Source organism: Ursus arctos, unplaced genomic scaffold (assembly GCF_023065955.2).
Source record: "Ursus arctos isolate Adak ecotype North America unplaced genomic scaffold, UrsArc2.0 scaffold_33, whole genome shotgun sequence".
NCBI lineage: Eukaryota > Metazoa > Chordata > Mammalia > Carnivora > Ursidae > Ursus > Ursus arctos.
The window spans coordinates 26657640-26676511 of NW_026623019.1; the positions used below are offsets into that span (position 1 = coordinate 26657640).

At 36.0% G+C, this 18872-nt stretch overlaps 1 protein-coding gene across 13 annotated transcripts in view; it reads right to left on the reverse strand.

Annotated features, from left to right (window-relative positions):
- The window catches only part of FANCC (FA complementation group C), a 267899-nt gene that overhangs the window by 205586 nt on the left and 43441 nt on the right, over positions 1-18872 (reverse strand). For 2 of the 13 annotated variants that reach the window (XM_057305598.1, XM_057305601.1), the window contains exon 3: positions 13118-13219. The exons of the other annotated variants lie outside the window; for them this stretch is intronic. The gene's annotated coding sequence lies outside the window, so the exon portion shown is untranslated. The remainder of the gene's footprint in view (positions 1-13117; positions 13220-18872) is intronic. 13 annotated transcript variants of the gene reach the window in all.

Here is an 18872-nt window from a genome sequence, read left to right on the forward strand (position 1 = left end):
ACCATGGGGAAAAAAAATTTGGAGTAAATACAAAAAAGAAAATGAGAAAGGAATCTAAACATAACATCAAACCACAAAAGAACAAGAGAAGAAAGGAAGAGAGAGGAATTTTTTTTAAAACAGCCAGAAAACAATTTAAAAAAGGCTATGAGTACATGCTTATCAATAATTACTTTAAACATAAATGGACTAAATTTTCCAATCAAAGTATATTAGAGAGGTTGAATGGATAAAAAAATAAAACAAGATCCATCTATATGCTGCCTGCAAGAGACTCACATCAGAAGCAAGAACACATAGACTGAAAGTGAAGGGATAGAAAAATATATTCTATGCAAATAAAAATGAAAGAGAGCTGGAGTAGCTATAATCGTATCAGACAAAACAGACTTTAAAACAAATACTGTAATAAAAGAAAAAGGACATTACATAAGGATAAAGAGATTGATCCAGCAAGAAGATACAACATTTATAAATATATATGTACCGAACATGGGAGCACCTAAAATATAAAGCATACATTAACAGACATGAGAAAGTGAATGCAATACGATAATAGAGAAGACTTTAATACCCCACTTTCATCAACGGATAGATCCTCTGGACAAAAAAAAAAAAATCAGTAAGGAAACATGGGCCTTAAACAACATATTAGACCAGACTGACTTATGAGATATATATATAGAACATTCCATCCAAAGCAACAGAATACATGTTCTTCTCAAGTGAATGTGGAACATTCTGCAAGACAGATCACATGTTGGACCACAAAACAAGTCTCAATAAATTCAAGAAAACTGAAATCATATCAAGCATCGTTCCCAATGACAAAGCTATGAATCTGGAAATTAATTACAAGCAGGACATGGAAAAAAAACAGAAAAACATGGGAGATTAAACAGCATGCTACTGAACAACCAATGGGTCATTGAAGAAATTAAAGGGGGAAAAAATCTATAGACAAATGAAACCAGTAATAGGACATACCACAATATACGGGAAGCAGGAAAAGGGTTCCAAGAGGAAAGCCATAGCAATAAACAGGCCTACATCAAGAAGAGAAATCTCAAACAACATAACTTTATATTTAAACAAAGTAGAAAAAGAAGAACAAAATCTAAAATTAGAAGAAAGGAAATAATAAAGATCAGAGTGAAAACAAATGAAACAGAGACAAAAAAAAACAAACAAACAAATCAAACAAAAAAACAAAACCAGTAGAAAAGTTAAATGAAACTAAGAGTTAGTTCTTAGAAAAGATAAACAAAATTGCCAAACTCTAGCTAGACTCACCAAGAAAAACAGAGAAAGGGCTCAGATAAAATCAGAAATGAAAGAGGGAGGGGCGCCTGGGTGGCAAAGCGGTTAAGCGTCTGCCTTCGGCTCAGGGCATGATCCTGGCTTTATGGGATCGAGCCCCACATCAGGCTCCTCTGCTAGGAGCCTGCTTCTTCCTCTCCCACTCCCCCTGCTTGTGTTCCCTCTCTCACTGGCTGTCTCTCTCTCTGTCAAATAAATAAATAAAATCTTAAAAAAAAAAAAAAAAAAAGAAATGAAAGAGGGGCGCCTGGGTGGTGCAGTCGTTCAGTGTCTGCCTTCGGCTCAGGGCGTGATCCCAGTGTTCTGGGATCGAGCCCCACATCAGGCTCCTCCGGTAGGAGCCTGCTTTTTCCCCTCCCATTCCCCTGCTTGTGTTCCCTCTCTTGCTGGCTGTCTCTCTATGCCAAATTAATAAATAAAATCTTAAGAAAAAAAAAAAAGAAATGAAAGAGAAATTACAACTGATACCACAGAAATACAAAGGATCATAAAAGATTGCTATGAACAATTATATGCCAACAAACTGGACAACCCAGAAATGGACAAACTCCTAGAAACATATAATTTTCCAAGACTAATCATGAAGAAATAGAAAATCTGAAAAGACTGATTACTAGTAAGAAGACTGAAACAATATCAAAGAATTCCCAAGAAACAAAACTCCAGAACCAGCTTCACTGGCAAATTCTACCAAATATTTAAAGCAGATTTAATATCTATCCTTCTCAAACTCTTCCAAAAAACTAAAGAGGAGAGAAAACTTCTGAACACATTTTAGGTCAGCATTACCCTGATACCAAAACCACACATGGACACCACAGAAGAAGAAAATTATGACCAATATCCTTAATGAACACAAATGCAAAAACCTTCAACAAAGTATTAGTAAACTGAATGCAACAATACATTTAAAGGATCATCACCAAAATCATGCGTAATTTATTCCAGGGATGGAATAACAACAACCATAAATCAATCAATATGATATATCACATTAACAAAATGAAAGATAAAAATCATCTGATCATCTAATATTGCAAAAACAAAAACAAAAAAACACTTGGAAAAAAAAAAACACTTGGCAATATTCAACATCCATTTGGGATAAAAAATCTCAACAAAGTAGGGATAGAGGGAACGTACCTCAACACAGAACAGACCACATATGACAAATCCACAGATAACATCATACTCAATAATGAAAGCTAAATGTGCTTCCTCTAAGAACAGGAACAAAACAAGGATGCCCCACTCTTAACACTTTTATTAAACATAATATTGGAAGTCCAAGACACAGAAGCAATTGGGCAAGAAAAATAAAATAAAATAAAAAGCATCCAAATTGGAAAGAACTAAGTAAAATGTCACTATTTTCAGATGATGTGATATAATTCATAGAATACCCTGAAGATTCCACCAAAAAACTGTTACAACAAATAAATGAATTCAGTAAAGTTGTAAGATGGAAAATTAACATACAGAGATCAATCCCATTTACAAGTGCATCAAAAAGAATGAAATACCTATGAATAAATTTAACAGAAAGGCAAAAGACCTATACACTATAAGACCTACAACTACACAAACTACACAAAAAAGTTAAAACTATAAGACAATGAAGAAAAAAACTGAAGAAGGTACAAATAAACAGAAAAATATTTCATGGTCATGGATTAAAATATTGTTAAAATGTCCACAGTACCCAAAACAATCTGGATTCAATGCAATCCCTATCAAAATTCCAAAGGCATACTGCATAGAACTAGAACAACCAATTCTAAAATTTGTATAGAACTATAAAAGATTATGAATAATCAAGTAATCCTGAGAAAGAACAAAGCTGGAGGTATCATGTTTCCTAATTTCAAATTATACTACAAAGCTACAGTAATCAAAACAGTATGGTTTTGGAAGAAAAACAAACACATAGATCAATGGAACAGAACTGAGTGCCCAGAAATAAATTCACATATATATGAACAATTAATCTATGACAAAGGAGCCAAGGATATACGATGGAGAAAAGATAGTCTCTTCAATAAATGGTTCCGAGGAAACTGGACAGCATGTGCAAAAGAATGAAACTCAACCACTGCCTTATACTGTACACAAAGTTAACTCAAAACTGATTAAAGACTCGAATGTAAGACCTGAAACTGTAAAATTCCTAAAAGAAAACATAGAAAAGAGGGTTTTTGCATCTGTGTTCATGTTTATAAGCTCTCTGACATTGAAGTGATATATCTGACTCCAAAGGCAAGGGAAACAAAAGCAAAAATCAACAAATGGGAATACACCAAACTAAAAAGCTTCTGCACACCAAAGGAAACCATCATCAAAACAAAAAGGCAACCTACTGATGGGAGAAGATACCTGCAAACCATATAACCAATAAGGAGTTAATATACAAAATACATAAAGAACTCATACAACTCAACAAGAAAAAAAAAAAAAACCTGATTAAAAAGGGGCAGAGGATCCAAATAGACATTTAGTCAAAGAAGACATACGGATGGGCAATAGGCACACAAAAATACACTCAGCGTCACTAATTATTAGGAAAATGCAAATCAAAACCAAAATAAGATATCACCTAACACTGAGAATGGCTATTGTCAAAAAAATAAGAAATAACAAGTGCTGACAAGGATGTGGAAAAAAGGGAACCGTCGTACACTGTTGGCAGGACTGTAAATTGATACAGCCACTGTGTAAAACATTCCTCTAAAAATTAAGAATAGAACTGCCATATGACCCAGCTATTCTACTTGGTATTTTTCGAAAGAATATAAAAACACAAATTCAAAAACTTATATGCTCCCATATGTTCACTGCAGCATTATTTACAATAACTAAGATATGAAAGCAAACTAAGTGTCCACTAATAGATGAACGGACAAAGAAGACATGGTATATTTATACAATGGACTACTATTCAGCCATTAAAAAAGAATGAAATCATGCCATATTTGACAATATGGATTGACCTTGAGGGTATTACACTAAGCAAAATAAGTCAGAGAAAGATAAATACCCTATGATTTCACTCATACGAAAATCTAAAAAATTAAAACAACTGAACAAACAACACAAGACAAAAACAAACTCATAGATACAGAAAATACATTAATGGTTACCAGAAGGGAAGGGAGTGAGCAAAAGGGTTTGAAGGGAGTCAACTGCATGGTAATGGATGGTACTAGACTTTCGGTGATCACTTTGTAGTGTGTGCAATGTTGAATTATAAAGCTGTATACCTGAAGTCTACTTAATTTTTTAAAAAATGATTTCTCTCCAGAATGTTTTATGTTTATTCAGTAAATATCTAGTATTCATTCTCACATTTTTGGTCTTTGGCCAACAAGTCTTTTCATTCATTTTACTTTCTCCCAGATATCAAAATATTTTTTCCTCTCTGTAAGAATTTTTTTTTTCTTTTCTTTTTTTGCTTTTTGCTCTCCCCTTTGGTCCTTGGGCCAGACTCTTTAGATTCTTTCATTGTATTTGTAGGTGGGAAGAAGAAGGAATCTTAAAATTCAAAGAAATGACAATCACTACAACATCAAATTGGACACAAGCCTGTGAGCCTGGGCTATTGTTAATTAAAAACATCAGTTTTTTAAAAGAGTGTTATCCACGATCAACAGCCAAATACGTGGTATTTGAGCAAATGAAAAAATTGCAAATCTGTCAGCATTTCTTATGTATAAGGAATATAACTTAATTTTTAATATCTTGAAAGATGATCTATTTACCAATATATTTTAAGAACAGAGTCCAGGGGCGCCTGGGTGGCTCAGTCGTTAAGCGTCTGCCTTCGGCTCAGGGCGTGATCCAGGCATTCTGGGATCGAGCCCCACATCGGGCTCCTCCGCTAGGAGCCTGCTTCTTCCTCTCCCACTCCCCCTGCCTGTGTTCCCTCTCTCGCTGGCTGTCTCTCTCTCTGTCAAATAAATAAATAAAATCTTTAAAAAAAAAAAAAATCAGAGTCCAAAAATTACTCCAAAGAGGTCAAACAAGTAATCATTTTCAACACATCACAATAAGAAGAGTAAAACTAATCATATTTACCTTTCATTAAAAAAAAGGAAAGGAGGGGCACCTGTGTGGCTCAGTTAAGCATCTGCCTTAGGCTCAGGTCATGATCCCAGGGTCCTGGGATCAAGCCCCCCATCGAGTCCCACATCGGGGAGCCTGCTTCTCCCTCTCCTCCCAGCTCCTGCTCTCTGTCACAATCTCTGTCTCTCTCAAATAAATAAATAAACACTAAAAAAAAAAAGGAAAGGAGATGAAACTGGTCTCATTTTGTATGCATTACCATATCAAGGGTGGCCTATACAAATAATTAGATCATAAAATCATAGTTTTTGAACTGGAAGCAACTTTAGGGATTGTCTAAACTCAAATTCCCCAGTTTACAAATGAGGAGACTCAGACCCTGTATCAGTCACTTACCCAACTAAACCCAGAATGACTTGAGGACACTCAGAAGGCATGTATTATAGAACAATAAAAACAAATACACTGAAGAACGGGAGATGACCTTCATCCAGCCCTGCCATTGCCATGTTTCCAGTCTTTGGTCTATACTATTGTCTTAACTTTGAGGTACACTTTTCAGTGAGGATATATATAGATTTTCTAAGGAGTACACAGGTACAATTAGTTTTAAGATCAATTTCTAGGGGAGCCTGGGTGGCTCAGTTGTTAAGTGTCTGCCTTTGGTTCAGGGCATGATCCCAGAGTTCTGGGATCGAGCCCCACATCAGGCTCCTCTGCTGGGAGCCTGCTTCTTCCTCTCCCACTCCCCCTGCTTGTGTTCCCTCTCTCGCTGGCTGTCTCTCTCTGTCAAATAAATAAATAAAATCTTAAAAAAAAAAAAAAAAAGATCAATTTCTAGATCTTCAACTTTCTTAAGTACTCTTAGTCTGTTCAGGCTGCTGTTAAAAAAATACCACAAACCGGGTGGCTTATAAATAACCAAAATATATTCCTTACAGTTCTAAAGGCTGGGAAGTCCCAAGTTCAAGAGGCTGCAGATTCAATGTCTAGTAGGGACCTGCTTCCTAGTTCATAGATAGCCGTCTTTTTGCTGTGTACTTACACATTAGAAGGGTCTATGAGGCTCTCTGGGTCCTCCTCTTACAAGGGAGTAATTCCAGTCATAAATGTTCCATCCTCATGACGTAATCAACTCCCAAAATCTTAACTCCAAATACCGTCCCTTTGAGGATTAGGTTTCAAACTATGAATTTGGCATCATTCTCTTCCCTTAAAACTCTGTAAGAACAACTGAAGTCTAAGCCTCTGTTTTCCTCCCTCTCCTGGTCATAATCATTCCTCTCCCACTTGTAGAAAAAAGCTGTGATGCTACACTGTGTAGTATGTAGTAAGAAATACGTATTTTGGTCTTCATCCAATGTTCCTGGCTCACAACTCCCAAACCCTTGGAATTTCCAAAGTGATAAGAGTAATGGGAACATCTTCTGTTAGATTTGGTCTCGAGCTCTCAGTTACTGAAATAGCTTCACAGCCATAAAGGTGAAATGGGTGTCTTGTTATTTATAACAAGCCACTTCCAACCACACTTGAGTTTATGTTAATGCTTTTGGAAAGCTCCTAAGGATAGAGGCTCATTTCCCAGGGAACCAATCATGATTCATGGGTTGGAACTTTCGGTCTCACTCTCCACACCTACCTCCGTGGAGAGAAGAAGGGCTGGAGGCTGAATCAGTCACCAACGGCCACTGATTTTATCAATCATACCTATATAACAAAGCCTCAATAAAAATCCCTGAACTTTGGGGTTTAGGAGAGCTTCTGTGTTGGTAAAAAAAAGAACGCATCCATGTTCAGGAGGCTGGTGCATCCCAAACGCCATAGAGACTGAAGCTCCTGCACTAGGAACCCTCTGGATCCTTCCTTTCAGACACTATCTCCAGGTGGTATCAGAATTGAGTTAAACTGTAGGACCCCAGCTGGTGTCTGAGAATTGCTTGGTGTGGGGAAACCTCCACACAACTGGTGCCCACAAGTGTGAGAAGTGAAACAAAGTATTCTGTGAGCAGAGTATTAAAAACAGGAGAGGTACAGGAAGGGAAGTAGGTTTTCCCTTCTTCGAAGAAGCCGTTCCTGACTCTTATTCCATCTGATTCTCACCGTGGTACATGGTAGTGCTAAGATGTAGCAGGGCTCCAAACAAGGGCCACTCAAAAGATTAGCACCAATACATTTCTCAACAGAGATATCACCAGCCCCCATCTACCCATCAAGAACTGCAGCTGATGTGAAATTTTACTTTTATGTTTAACAGATTATTTTTAAATCTGTCAAATGTTTACATCATTTAAATCAACTGTGTATTAGGAATAATTAGAAAGATAACTCAATTCTGAGGCACCTGGCTGGCTCAGTTGGAAAAGCATGCGGCTCTTGATCTTGGGGCTGTGAGTTTGAGCCCCACGTTGGGTGTACAGATTACTTAATAAACTTAAAAAAAATAAAATAAAAATTATAAAATTAAGAAATTAAAAAGATAAAGCAATAACTCAATTCAGAAAAATTTAAATGCACAATCTTAAATTCTATGCATTTTTATTGTAGAATCTTTTCAAACTCTATTACCTGTATTCTTGTATTCACTGTACTCAGTCAGAGGCAGTTTCTCCACCTTACTGAACTATCTGTCTAGAATGTTCTCAACTTCCCTACACTTGCCTCATTGTCAAATGAAACTGCACCCTTCCCTGAGGTCTCTGGGACCCCTCTCTTTTCCCACCCAGGCTCTACTTCTATCCCTTCCCATCTCATTTAAGACTTTTCTCCATCCACTGTTCTCCCTATCCATCACCTCCTTTTCTCCTGGCCTATTAAAGACCTTTCTTTCCCCATCCTGAAAAAGAATAAAGTAAAAAGCTTTTTCTTGATCATATCATCCTACTTCCTTCTTTTCTTCACAGTCAAGCGTCTTAAAAGAACAGTCTACAGACTCACTCACTGCTGTCTCCATTTCCTCAGTAATTATTCGTTCCTCAGTTCCAGAAATGACTTCTGCTCCCACCACCATGTTGAAGATTTCTCAGCAAAGGTCAACAGCAACTCTGTGCTACCAAACCTCCTAGGACAAGTGCAGTATTAATTGTTCTGGTCTTATCTGCCTTCTCTGCAGCATCAAACAGTTCAGTGCCTGCCCTACACATGCTCTCCTCCCTTGGTTTCATGGACATCACTCTTCCTTTCTCCAATAGTACCTTCTAAGTCAGCCCTTCGGAGAGCTCTTCTTCCTCTGGCCATCATGAAACACACATGCTTCTCAGGACAGATTCCCTGTCCTTGCAGATTTTCAATTGTGTAAAACATCCCACCTACACACACACACACACACACACACACACACACACCATAACACAAAAGCCTATCCCCATGCCATTTTAAAAACCTAGGCTGACATTCTCACCATGTCCTTGCCCTGGTAGATTGATCTTGACCACTGCCAAGGAAAAAACTCTAATTCTAAGACCAAAAGGATAATAAGAGAGGCTTCTGCAAAAGATAAAGAACGGGGAAAGATTTATGCCTCTAGATCCCTCCACCCTTTACATGTTACTTATGATCCTAACTCCATATTGTCCCCTAGACCGGCTAATGACACCTGAATTCAGACCAGTAGCTGATTCCACCACACACTACTGCCTTAGGAACAAATGGAAAAGCAACTGTGCCACATCTGAACTGACCGATTTGGGTATCTGACCAAGGGCCACTTTTAAGTGACAACTTTCTAAACTGGCCAAAACTACACAATCAACTATTTCCAAAAACTGGGTCAGAATTTTCTGTTTAATTTCTCTAATTCATTCACCTCAGTAGTCCTGATGAGAGATAGTGAGGAGGACTGGTATAGGACACGGGGTAATATTAAATGCCCAAAGATGATAAACCAAGTTTTCATTTACTGAATTGCTTCCATCATCCACCCGTATCATGATCAGTCATGTCACCGGTGTTAACTTGGGCCACCCAAGTCTCCTTCTTGAGACCTAGACTTGGCAACAGAACAAGACAGACTGGGGATGAGAGATAAGGATGAAAAGGAGAAATCTCCTGAGCTTCAGTAAGGAGTGAAGCAAATTTCAAAAGTAACCCTATAGCCTGACCTTTGACTCTTTTATTAAATGCAAATGCCCTCCTAAGAAAAGGCATACCATACTTACAAATATTAATATGAATATCTTAGAAGGGATTTCTTGACCGTGAGTGAAGATGGTTGGGCACCCCACCTAGTAATGGGGAAAGGCAGAACAGAACAAGGTGCCAGTGAGAGGTGAAATGAGAAGGTATCAAAGACAAATTCTGCCTATAGCCAGCCGGGGCAATTTCAAAATATTCAGCCTGCCATCTCTGAAATATTCAGGTATAAAGGATGGAGTGCAAGACCAATAAGGCATGGTCTACACTATTAGAAAATATTAAACATTGATCATTGATCATTCTGTGACTATTACTATGATTCTGTATCTACTCTCCAAAGTTTTGTTTTAAACACTGTCTTTCTAGGAGACCATTTTATTTACTGGAAATGAAAGCTTACCTATATTTGTGTAAACACAAAAGAATAAGCTTGACTCGCTGTGTTCCACCATAATATTAGGTACAAAATGACTCATTTTATATGAGTTAAGAATTTAATGAATGGCAATTGCTTAACTATTTTGAGCTGCTACTAGGCATCAAGTCAAACCTTTCCAAAAATGTGAACAGCTATCTCTGAGTCACCAATGCCTCCCTCTTTCCATCGAATAAATGTTAGTATAATAGAGAGTGACGAAGGAAGCAGACTCGGGAGGTAGACTGCCAAGATTTGAATTCCCACTCTGCCTTATAGGAGCCCTGTGACCTTGGAAAGTTATTTAGCCTGTCTGCTCTTCAGTTCTGGTATCTGTAAAATGGGAAAAACCTAATAGGGCTACAGTGAAGCTTAAAATGGGTCAATATACAGAAAGCCCTTGGACCTGTGCCTGGCATTCAAGAAATGTTAGATATTATCATTAATTATTGTATTTCTAATAAAAAGAAACTGATGTCTTTCTCCAAAATTTCTCCGCTAGGTAGAAATAATCTCTCTTGGCAAGCCTAAATGTCAGCAAAACTGCTCATGAAAGCAAGGGAGTCAACAATGAGAATAAGCATCAATGTCCTGGACAGGCTATGTACCACACAAACCTGAAAGCCCTGAAACTGTTTATTTTACTGTACCACAAATATTAGAGTCAGAGGTTTCAAGATTTTGCTAAGCCAGTTCCTGCTACATTCAAAATATGGTAATATAAGATGGTTTGGTCAGCCGTCAAGTCATGGGTTGTATAAACACTAGTTTACAACAAAAATGACTATAAAAGTGGTATGGTTCTTATTGGTTTTATTAAATTATATTTGGGGCCTTTTATTTTTCTAGCTGCAAAGAATAGGGAGAAGAGTCTACTTGAGAACAAGAACCAAATTTAAATTAATTAAAAATTTCAACATAACTTGGAAACCTCAGTTCAGCCTCTTTCTACATTCAAGACCAAACACAGTATAGTTTATAATTTAATAGCCAAACATATCACTAGCAAGCTAGGTTCCAATCCCAGCTACCACTATTAGCTGTATGGCCCACGATATTTCATCTCTCTATAAAAGAAAGGGGTATTGATACTAATCTCACAGAACCAAAAGAGAAGATTAAATGAGAAAAATGTTAACAATAAAAAGTAGTTAAAACTATTAATAATTAACACAGGAAAATGTCATTTACTCAAGCTCTGAGACACACATACACACACAATTACAATTAAAAAAGAAAAAGGAATCTGAGCCAAGGAGTAAGAAAATAATTTTAAATTCTTTCTATACAGTGGAAACAGATTTTGATATCTGGGGGAATATGAAGATAAATAAAATGTTATGTTGCCAAAGCAAAGAAGTGTGAGGAAGAGTCACAGACATTTACTAAATCACATAAAGGAATCTGGAAATAAATAACTTATTTTTCATTCAGTATCAAAGGTGAAGTCTATAGCCAGGAGGATATATGATGGAATAACTCACCACAACAGAGTAGGCTCTGAGATCCTATAATTTAAAATGATTATAATATCATAAATTAGGTAAACTAATATTTGGAATAACCAATTTAAAACAGAATGTCATAAATTTATTCTATGGAATTTTACACTTACCATTAACATACTTTATGTTCTTTATTTTATGTATATCACAATAAAAAAGTAAAAATAATACCACGTAAAGGATGTGAATAGGTAATCTACACATCAAGAAACATATATTTATTCTTTCATTCAATAGGTATCTACTATTGCTAATATTCAATAATATTGGTAATCAAAAAAGAGAAAAACAAAAGAATACCACATTTTGTCTATAAAACTAGCAATTACAAAATAATTCCCAATGCTGACAAGAATACAGTTAAATAGCCACTCACATACAGGTTTGTGTTAAGTGTAAATGGCACAGGTTTTCTGGAGAGTAACCAGAGAAGTACACCAAAAGCTTTGAAAGTATTTATGCCCCTTCACCCACTTTCCTTACCACACATGTACACAATGACTGATACCAACAGGTCTTCACCATATACATAGTAAAAAAAGTACTGATGATCTCAATCTCTAACAATAAGCAATTATTTAAATAATTTGTAATATAGCCATATGGAAGAACATAGATCACTCATCCATTTTTGAAGAACATGGTTTCGTGACATGAAAAAATGGTTATGTTAGATCACTAAATTCAAGACTATAAAACACTACATACAACATGACTACAATTTTCTAAAAAATAAAAACTGGAAAGCTAAACAGCACAATGTGAACAATAGTTAACTCCATGTGATGATAGTTTTAAAATTTTTTATATTATGCTTTATATTATTTTCCAAATTTCCTATGATAATCATGGATTATTTTTATAACCAGTGCAGTGGTCTTTGTGGCTTACACCCAAAACACCTATTCCACCTAAATCAATCAGGGTAATCCCATTCCCCTTGTCAATGACTGTATCCTGGCCAAGGAGAGATACAAGGAGATACTTGAATGGGAACTTCCAGGAAAGGCTCCCTTGCTGCTGAGTAGGAAAGTAAGAGAGGTATTGCTTTCTCTAAATAAGGCAACATCTAGATAGGATTTATTTATCTATCATTCAATACACATTTACCTGAACACCTACTATGCAGTTTTAAAGCTACCTCTAAATATGAAATTATGTTTGCTATTATTTCTAGGAGTCCTAATATAATAACTTTCGTAGCTAAATACAAAAATAGTAATTATCACTGATAAAGGAAATTTTCTACTTTTAACATTTGTAGGCCCTCATCCTGAACTCCCAGGGAAGCTATACTTACATTTACCAAAGTCAAAATGAGTCCACAAAACCTCAAAGCATGGGCTCTATTTGTGCCCCAAGCACACACTGTACATCTGCTTCATTAAAGAAAATAACTGAAAAGGAGCATTCCGAACAAAAGGTTAAAAAGGTAAAAAAAAAAAAAAAAAAAAAAAAAAGGAAACTTCCTTATTCCCTTAAGATTAATGTCACACAGCCCTGCATATGCTAGAAACCTAAGATAAGATTTCCAACTTTCTGAAATGTCTTTTGTCTAGTGATTTGTAACTTTGTATGTAAAAATGTGTATGACCCTAAACCAAATGTTCCTTTGCCAGAGCACTCTCTTCTTTGTTAAGATTGTGTATCCTGGCAGCTGTCCTAACAGGCTCAAATAAGACTCTACCTTTTTTAAAAATTCTGAAAGGTTTGTTCATTTTGCAATGACATCCTCCATCTTCCACTTTCTTCTTCACAGGAAAGAGAATTTGTTGGATAAATGGTGGTACTGTGTAAGAAAACAAAACAAAACAAACACTCTTACCACATCAAAACCCCCAACCAATCACATATAAACAAAACAAAAACAAAAACAAGATTGTTTCAAACCATCATTGCCGTTTAACACATTATGGACGATATTAGAAAAGACAAGAGGAAAAGGTAAAGTCTGGAAGGAAAATTAAGGCTTCTATTTGTCTCATACTAATCTGAAGGTTGTAAAAACCTGCATGAATCTTTCATTTCAATGCATCTAAGAATATACTAAAGCTAATGGAAGTTGCTAAAATCAGAGTAGGGCACCTGGGTGGCTCAGTTATTTAAGTGTCTGCCTTCAGCTCAGGCCATGATACTAGGGTCCTGGGATCAATTCCCGCATTAGACTCCCTGCTCAGCAGGGAGTCTGCTTCTCCATCTCCCTCTACCCTTCCCCCCTGCTCATGCTCTCTCTCTCTCCCGTGCATGCTCTCTCTCAAATAAATAAAATCTCTAAAAAATAAAAATTAAATTAAATTAAAAAACAAAATCAGAGTAATTTTAAATGTCAAAACTTGCTTTATGTATTCACGATGGAAATCTTTTTCAAAAGCAATTATACATTTCTCTGTCTTTTTAAACAAGCATTCTAAAATTTGGATGACTCAGGGGCTGCCTACCGCTGAACATTACTGTGCAGTTTTATAATATAATAATGCCCTCAGGGATCACTGAGGTGTGTATAGTTCTTTGCCCCTACACTAAATAGACCCAAGTGGCCGTTTTTTTAATGTGACATTTACTGGCTCATGTTTTAATTTGGAAAAAATGCTATGAAAATAGAAATCATCCATAGTTACTAATATTTTTCAAAAATTGATTTTTCAGAGGCATCTGGCTGGATCAGTAAAAGCAGTGTGTGACTTGATTTCAGGGTTGTGAGCTCGAGCACCACACTGGGGGTAGAGATTACTTATATAAGTAACACTCAAAAAAATAACTTTTCAAAGGTAACACAGACATATTATAAATCACCTGAAACACTAAACAATTCATTGATTCGTTTATATAAAAATACATCAAATATACTAAAGTTATTAGAGGAAACAAATAGCTTCTTCCTCAAGAGGATCTCTTAATCTACTAAAATAAAATGATGATGATGGTAATTATTATTATTATAGCACATAACACTTACATAGTGCTTACTCTATGACAACAATTACAAGCACTTTAGACAAAGCTCAATTAGTCCCCACAATCCCATTTTACAGATGAGGAAACTGAGACAAAAAGCTATTAAAGATCTTGCCCAAGATCACACAGCATGTGAGAGCCGTTCACTGAAAAACACATCACATGCTCATCTACATCACAAATCACTGATGACACGTCACAAAGGAGATGAAGGTCGAATATGAAGAGTAACTTTTGTTTGTTTTTATGCATATCCAAAGCAAAACTTCTCAGGGACCTCAATCTGAAATATTTGGCTTCTTTTCTTAAGAACTATCATGTTATTTTGAGCAGTCGCATTCCTCAATTCTGTCCACACTGCTTAATTCCCCTCTCATGGCTCTCTAACAACCCCATCCCATCTCATGCCACCCCGTCCCACCTCCCCAGTGCTGGCAGTCGCATGCTAAATGCTCAGTAGGTCCTTCCAACTGCCAGAGGCTATCTCTCTGTTTACACATCCCACATTTACCCAACCAAACTTCAATGGGGAAACCACAATGTCTGCCTCTGCCAAAGGAGAAAGGGAGCAAAATATTTCCACACAGTTTAAAAGAATTTCATTTGTCCAACCAATCTGATGATGCTGGATGAACTGAATACTTCCATCTGACTACCTCACTATCCACTATTTAATATGAAATTGTTATTTCCAAAATGGAAATCATTCAAATTGCCTTCAAGGAGTTAAACTAGAAATTTTTCTTTTTTATCAACAACAAAAAAGGAGGCAGCTGTAAATAAAAGCCACATATCTGTAATATGCTTTTTTCCCTGTATAAGAATTTATTTCTATTCTCCTTGTATAAAAATTCAAGATAGATCTCCAAAATAAGAGTTTGAGTTGATTTTTTTCCTATTACTATATAGTAGTAAAATCAGTTTTTCCAGCTGATAAGTTCCCCCGTTCACCTAAGTTCAATGCACAATTTCTCTTAAGAGCTCTGAAATTTTAATTCTCAGCTGCAGATTACTGTCCCAAATTCCTAATAATCTATGTGTCAGAAAAGGGATATTACACAGAAAAGTAAAATGCTCGGCATTTAATATAAACAAGTGGGATAAGAAATTGTTTCTTCTTTCCTACAAACAATTTTAGCTTTCTCTAAAACATAGGCTAATGCTTCAGGCAAGAAAGTACAACTTGTAAAATAGTGTTTTGTTTATAATTTCATTGTCCACATTGATCATGTCTTTTTTTATATAAGATAATCGGTCTTTGCTAAGACCATATATAGAAGAAAATCCAATTTGCTATGGCTGGTGTAATAACTATTTGTTCCAGAAGACCTTAGTTATAAATGTTGATGTATTTTATCTGTCCATGTATTTGAAAACTACTGGATCATTTCAAGGCAGCGATTTAATCTTAGTATGCACTGATATAAACTCCATTGGCAAGTTGTAATTTCATACATATACTGTATTTACAGTCGTGTTTTCCATAAATTTCCTTTTACATGTTCTCATAATAGGTAATAGTTACAGCACTTAGCACATGGATACAGTGCATTACCAAACTGTTGCCATGACACACACTTCCTATGCTCTTCCACCTTGAGCACAGTTTGTTGAGTATTTACGTCTCATACTTCTGATTAGTCCTATATAGCATTTCACTCTTTTTCTTATTTCCAATTATACTTCCCTTCACTATTTTCTGTCTAAGAGTTTCATTTCATCTAAGAGTTTCATTTCAATTTACAGTTCCTCCTTTATATATTATTAGTGTGTCTTCTACAGTTTCTCACAGGTACTTCAGTTCTTCTTTTTTCAATTTTCCGAACCTTTAAAATATCTGGCTAGGTAAATGCTCAGATGCATATATAATTCTTAATATTATCTATCTGTCTCCCGACAGTGAAGTATACATAAATTAACAAGTATGGTTTTCACACAGTCACTAAGTGTCTGCATATCCATTGGGCTGGAGTGGGAACCTAAAAACTACACAGCCAAACCTTGAGTATACTATAAAGACAGCACTCTATAAAAAGGTACTGTCTTTCAAAGGGGGATAATAATCTCATGCATTAACACCAATAAGTTAAAGCTTATGATCACACTAAAATTCATAAATCATCCCTCTCCACAAAATTCACATAAACCCCAATATTCAGGGACGCCTGGGTGGCTCAGTGAGTTAAGTGTCTGCCTTTTGCCCAGGTCATGATCCCAGGGTCCTGGGACTGAGCTTCGCATGGGGCTCCTTGCTCAGTGGGGAGACTGCTTCTCCCTCTTCCTCTGCCCACCATCCCCCCTGCTTGTGCTTTCTCTCTCTCTCTCAAATGAATAAAATCTTTAAAAAATAAAAAAAAAAAACCCAATACTCACGAATTCTCTATCAGCCTTTCAAATTAAAACACATTTTTAAAATGTTAACCTTAAATGTAGCATACATATTTCAGAATGGAACTTAAACATGCCTAATGTTTAGGCTTGCTAAGAGACTGCTCCCAGAAAACCGGTCTTCGTGTATATCTAATCTTGCAGTAAACCATGAAGAATGTCTGGGAATTGCTGTGCACCAGTTACTCCTACCGCCCGAGTAGGCATTTATTGTTCTGGGTTCCAGCACAATAACACTCAAGCAAGGGGTGGAGGGATGACAAAAAACATATAAAACCTCATGACAACTGCTAAAGGGGCTTCTCATTCTCATGCATGGTAGATCTACCATATGGGATACTCTGAGGCAACTGAGAAGCCTATGCTTCTGTCTAGAATCATGTATGCTTTATCTTGATCCAAAAGTTTCCAAATCTTTTGCCATTAAGAAAACCAAATATCTTCCAAGTTTACCTTTTTTGTCACCAGTATGCACACTAATCCACAGATCTTAGAAGGCCAATTAATCTCCAGAAAGATAAATGCTTTATTTTGGGTTCCCTAGAAGTAAACCTTGAGAAAACAATTATGAGTAGAGATCATTTATTTGGAAGGTAAACACTGTTAGGGAAGTGGAGGTGACAGAGGGCAGAAAAGGTAGGTAATAAAGAGTTATTAAGCCAACTGCCAGGGTGAGTAAATGAAGCTCAGTCCAAGAGCGTACTCTGGGGAATGGTACCAAACACACTCCTCAGAAACAAAATATATAGTAAAACTGCAGAAAACTAAAGGCACAGAGGAAATCCTAAAAGCAGGCAGAGTCTCAATGTTCCAGATGAAACTGGTGACCCAGAATTCTATACCCAGCAAAAGTATTTTTTAAGGATAAAGATGCAATAAAAACATTACCAGGTAGATTTTAAAAAGTGGCAGAGTTTACCAGCAAACCAGCAAAGAAAATTCCGAGGAAAGTTCTTTAGGGAGAAGAAAAATTATCCCAGGAGGAAGATGGAAGGCAGAAGTAACAAAGAACAAAGAAAGAAGCAATTATGTGTAAAATGTAAAAAACCGACAACAGCAAAAGCACATAAACTAGAAGGAGTTAAACTGTTATAAAGTCTTTATATTGACCCAGAGAAGAGGAAAGGTAGACTTTTGTAAATTAAATATGTATGTTGTAATTTCTAGGCTAACCATTAAAAAGAACAGAGTATGTAATTTTGAAACTAACAGAAATAAACTATGGAATGATTTTTTTTTAAGTCATCAAAAGAATGCAAGAAAGTCAAGAATGAAATACAGAATAGTTGAAGCTAAAAGAAAAAAGGAAATAAAAGGCAGGCTTAAATCCAACTGTATCACCAGTCACATTAAATATAAATACACTAAAGGATCAGTTAAAAAAAGATGATTGAATTGAATGTTTTTAATTCAAACATACAGTGTTTATCTGAGTGACAACTAAAACTCAAGGATAAAGAAATGCTGAATATGGCTATAAACATTAACAAAAACCTGGTGTAAGTATTTCTATTTAAAATCAGCTTTACAGCAAAATCATTACTCATTTAATAATGATAAAAGTCAATTCACAGACTGGTGAACTGCTATAATTGCTGTAATATTGCTATAATAACTTAAAATGTGTATGTACCAAATATCGTATCAAACCACAAAAGCAAAAACTAACAAAACTCTAAGAAGAAACAGAATAGTTCCATAATCAAAACAAGTGGGATGTAATTAAAGCATTTATAGCTGTAAATGTGTTTATTAACTCAAAGTTCACTCAAATTTTGCCCTTAGTATAAGGGCAAAAACTATAAAACTCTTAGAAGAAAACATAGGGGAAAAGCTTCGTAACACTGGATTAGGCAAATGATTTTTTTGCTCGAACATCAAACTTACAGGTAACAAAAGAAAAAATAAAGAAACAGGACTTCATAAAAATTAAAAACTTCGTAAATTAAAAACTCTTGTGTAGTCACTGTGGAAAAGTTTAGCAGTTCCTCAAAAAGTTACACACAGAATTACCATATAATCCAGCAATGCTACTCCTAGATACAGACCAAGGAAAAATGAAAACAGGTATCCAAACAAAAACTTGTGCACATATGTTC